Raw genomic sequence first — 5,002 nt, forward strand, 5'->3', positions numbered from 1 at the left:
CCTCAGAGCTCTTGTAAATTTGAACCCCCGCTTTAAAGTCGAGAGAGAAGCCGCTGCGGGATAGCGTAATGGCGAACGCACCGCACCGGTTATGCGGAGATGTGGGTTCGAGTCCCGCTCCCGGAAAAATGGCGGATTTTTTCTCGACTTATATTTTCGCTTATTCATCAATGTATCAAAGAAACGTGGCAAGCACACGTCATTCGGCCCTATTAAATATTTCGAAAAAAGCCGAATAGCACTGGCAATGACGACTGCAACCTTGATATGTATCTTTACCGAGTCCCTCGTCCCGTATCTTTCTGTTCTGCCACATGCATAACGAGGCACTGGCTCCAGCAGTTCGGATATGCCAATTGCTAACCCCGACCTCCGACCACGGTCTACGTGGCGGCCGCTGGGAAAGAAGACGTTCTATGTCTCCCGCGGTAGTCGAGGGGCGGCGCTAGTTGACCGGCCTCAGAGCTTTTGTAAATTTAAACCCCCGCTTTAAAGTCGAGAGAGAAGCCGCTGCGGGGTAGCGTAATGGCGAACGCACCGCACCGGTTATGCGGAGATGTGGGTTCGAGTCCCGCTCCCGGAAAAACGGCGGATTTTTTCTCGACTTATATTTTCGCTTATTCATCAATGTATCAAAGAAACGTGGCAAGCACACGTCATTCGGCCCTATTAAATATTTCGAAAAAAGCCGAATAGCACTGGCAATGACGACTGCAACCTTGATATGTATCTTTACCGAGTCCCTCGTCCCGTATCTTTCTGTTCTGCTACATGCATAACGAGGCACTGGCTCCAGCAGTTCGGATATGCCAATTGCTAACCCCGACCTCCGACCACGGTCTACGTGGCGGCCGCTGGGAAAGAAGACGTTCTACGTCTCCCGCGGTAGTCGAGGGGCGGCGCTAGTTGACCGGCCTCAGAGCTCTTGTAAATTTAAACCCCCGCTTTAAAGTCGAGAGACAAGCCGCTGCGGGATAGCGTAATGGCGAACGCGCCGCACCGGTTATGCGGAGATGTGGGTTCGAGTCCCGCTCCCGGAAAAACGGCGGATTTTTTCTCGACCTATATTTTCGCTTATTTATCAATGTATCAAAGAAACGTGGCAAGCACACGTCATTCGGCCCTATTAAATATTTCGAAAAAAGCCGAATAGCCCTGGCAAAGACGACTGCAACCTTGATATGTATCTTTACCGAGTCCCTCGTCCCGTATCTTTCTGTTCTGCTACATGCATTACGAGGCACTGGCTCCAGCAGTTCGGATATGCCAATTGCTAACCCCGACCTCCGACCACGGTCTACGTGGCGGCCGCTGGAAGGAAGACGTTCTACGTCTCCCGCGGTAGTCGAGGGCGGCGCTAGTTGACCGGCCTCAGAGCTCTTGTAAATTTAAACCCCCGCTTTAAAATCGAGAGAGAAGCCGCTGCGGGATAGCGTAATGGCGAACGCACCGCACCGGTTATGCGGAGATGTGGGTTCGAGTCCCGCTCCCGGAAAAACGGCGGATTTTTTCTCGACCTATATTTTCGCTTATTTATCAATGTATCAAAGAAACGTGGCAAGCACACGTCATTCGGCCCTATTAAATATTTCGAAAAAAGCCGAATAGCCCTGGCAAAGACGACTGCAACCTTGATATGTATCTTTACCGAGTCCCTCGTCCCGTATCTTTCTGTTCTGCTACATGGATTACGAGGCACTGGCTCCAGCAGTTCGGATATGCCAATTGCTAACCCCGACCTCCGACCACGGTCTACGTGGCGGCCGCTGGGAAAGAAGACGTTCTACGTCTCCCGCGGTAGTCGAGGGGCGGCGCTAGTTGACCGGCCTCAGAGCTCTTGTAAATTTAAACCCCCGCTTTAAAGTCGAGAGAGAAGCCGCTGCGGGATAGCGTAATGGCGAACGCACCGCACTGGTTATGCGGAGATGTGGGTTCGAGTCCCGCTCCCGGAAAAACGGCGGATTTTTTCTCGACCTATATTTTTGCTTATTTATCAATGTATCAAAGAAACGTTGCAAGCACACGTCATTCGGCCCTATTAAATATTTCGAAAAAGCCGAATAGCACTGGCAATGACGACTGCAACCTTAATATGTATCTTTACCGAGTCCGTCATCCCGTATCTTTCTGTTCTGCTACATGCATTACGAGGCACTGGCTCCAGCAGTTCGGATATGCCAATTGCTAACCCCGAACTCCGACCACGGTCTACGTGGCGGCCGCTGGGAAAGAAGACGTTCTACGTCTCCCGCGGTAGTCGAGGGGCGGCGCTAGTTGACCGGCCTCAGAGCTCTTGTAAATTTAAACCCCCGCTTTAAAGTCGAGAGACAAGCCGCTGCGGGATAGCGTAATGGCGAACGCACCGCACCGGTTATGCGGAGATGTGGGTTCGAGTCCCGCTCACGGAAAAACAACGGATTTTTTCTCGACTTATATTTTCGCCTATTTATCAATGTACCAAAGAAACGTGGCAAGCACACGTCATTCGGCCCTATTAAATACTTCGAAAAAAGCCGAATAGCACTGGCAATGACGACTGCAACCTTGATATGTATCTTTACCGAGTCCCTCGTCCCGTATCTTTCTGTTCTGCTACATGCATTACGAGGCACTGGCTCCAGCAGTTCGGATATGCCAATTGCTAACCCCGACCTCCGACCACGGTCTACGTGGCGGCCGCTGGGAAAGAAGACGCTCTACGTCTCCCGCGGTAGTCGAGGGGCGGCGCAAATAGTTGACCGGCCTCAGAGCTCTTGTAAATATAAACCCCCGCTTTAAAGTCGAGAGAGAAGCCGCTGCGGGATAGCGTAATGGCGAACGCATCGCACCGGTTATGCGGAAATGTGGGTTCGAGTCCCGCTCCCGGAAAAACGGCGGATTTTTTCTCGACTTATATTTTCGCTTATTTATCAATGTATCAAAGAAACGTGGCAAGCACACGTCATTTGGCCCTATTAAATATTTCGAAAAAAAGCCGAATAGCACTGGCAATGACGACTGCAACCTTGATATATATATATTTATATATATATATATATATATATATATATATATATATATATATATATATTATATATATATATATATATATATATATATATATATATATATATATATATATATATATATATATATATATATATATATATATATATATATACACACATCAGTATATACAAATCTAGAGAAAGATAAAACTCACACATGGCGCAGAACTAGTATAAGTACAGAGTCGGATACACAGCACGAACAATAACAAACAAAGTTTACTTCCGTAACGGCAACGGGACTGGCCTTCATCAGAATACAGTTGCATAATTTTGCTGTCACAAACATTTCGAACACGTTTCTTATATAGCTTTGCAGAAAAGAGTGAGAAGGAGCGGAAGATGTTTCGGAAACAGAGATTAGCCATGCAGTCGGGCTACGCCTATGTTACAACAACAACAACAAAGAAACAAAAAAAGTAAAAAAGGGGGGAGCGAGAGAGAGAAAGGGGTCGTGTTAACAAAGCAGCGTTCAAGGTTGAACCATGACGGGGCAAGGTATGCTGCTTGGGCTGCAAGTTCACACAATGCTGGAAACTGGAAAATCACGGTTTTAAAAGAAAAGGAAGAGTATACAGTAAGGTTTTCAGTGGCTGGCGAAACTGGTTGGGGCGGAAGCGAAAATGGGTGTACCCCGCGGATGAAGAGAATAGATACGGGGCACAAAAGATCATTTCACAGAAGCTAGCAACTGAACAGAAAATAGGTAGGGACACAAGGGGTTAAAAACGAGTAGATCACAAAGAGTAAAAATTCTTAAGTGGTGGTGGAATGAGGCGTCCTTTCCCCAGGACGAATGGAATATTTGAAACGCATTAGGGTAATAAAGCTGCTGAATTTGGAGAGTTTCGGCGAATTCTAATGGAAAAATCTGGGGTTAGGAATAATGAACATATTTATAAAAATTATGAGGCCGCAAATTTTATTCGAGGGATAAGCACGTTAGTTTTCCGTAACGTTCATTATTCCTAACTGTGGCTGACCCAAACTTATCAATGAGATAAGATTCCCGAAGCTCGCGGTCGTGGTGCGTTTTGAAGGCGGAATCAAAAATCGTTGCTTTAAGATGGTCAAATGCATGCCCGGGACTGTTCACATGTCTTGACAGGGGCAAATAAGGGCAGCTTTTTGCATGAGAGCGGTGATTGTTGAACCGTATTGGGAAGGGTGTTCCACGTTGGCCGATATATTGTTGCCTAGAAACAGTGCACTCTAGAAGGTATAGGGCATTAGCGGAGTCACAGTTAAAGTAACCTTTTATATTTACGTAGTAGTCAGAAGCCGTGCTGGTGGCGCGCTGTGCAGTGGTCATGTGTGGACATACTTTACATCGGGGTTTATTACAGAGCATGCAGCCAGTAGATTCTGGTCGGTTGATACGAGAATTAGTAAGAATGTTGTCGAAATTATTATTCATCCGGTATACAGCACGTGATGGTTCGGGGAATGAGCTTTCTAAGCGGTCACTTTGGATTAGTATATTGTGATGTTTCTTTAGTAAGGTTGACAGTCTTTGAGCGGAGGGTGAGTGGGTTAAAACTAAGTTAGATTGCGGGTTACCGTTCGGGGCGTTTTTCTTATAGATTTCGATACGGTTTATTTTGTTGGCTCGCACAATAGCGTCGTCGATAATATTTTTTGGGTATTTTTTATTCAGGAGGGAAGTCGTGAGTTCTCGACAGATTGAGTCAAAGTCGGCTTGGTTTGAGCAAATTTTCCTAGATCGGTGCGCTTGGCTGTAAGGTATTTCTGTCTTGCAGTGTCGGACATGGCTACTTCGGAAGTGCAAATACTGACGCGTGTCGGTCGGTTTTCTATACAATTTAGTTTGAAGCCGACCTTGGGGGGCAGTAATGGTGACGTCCAGAAAGATTACACTGTGTTCTGAATAGGAATGAGCAAGGGAAATACTAGGTTGGGCTGGGGTAAATGCCTCAATGAAGGTGAGGAGCTGC

The sequence above is a fragment of the Haemaphysalis longicornis genome, unplaced genomic scaffold (genome assembly GCF_048455015.1).
Source record: "Haemaphysalis longicornis isolate Haplotype H1 unplaced genomic scaffold, Haemaphysalis longicornis Haplotype H1 scaffold_5, whole genome shotgun sequence".
Classification (NCBI taxonomy): Eukaryota; Metazoa; Arthropoda; class Arachnida; order Ixodida; family Ixodidae; genus Haemaphysalis; species Haemaphysalis longicornis.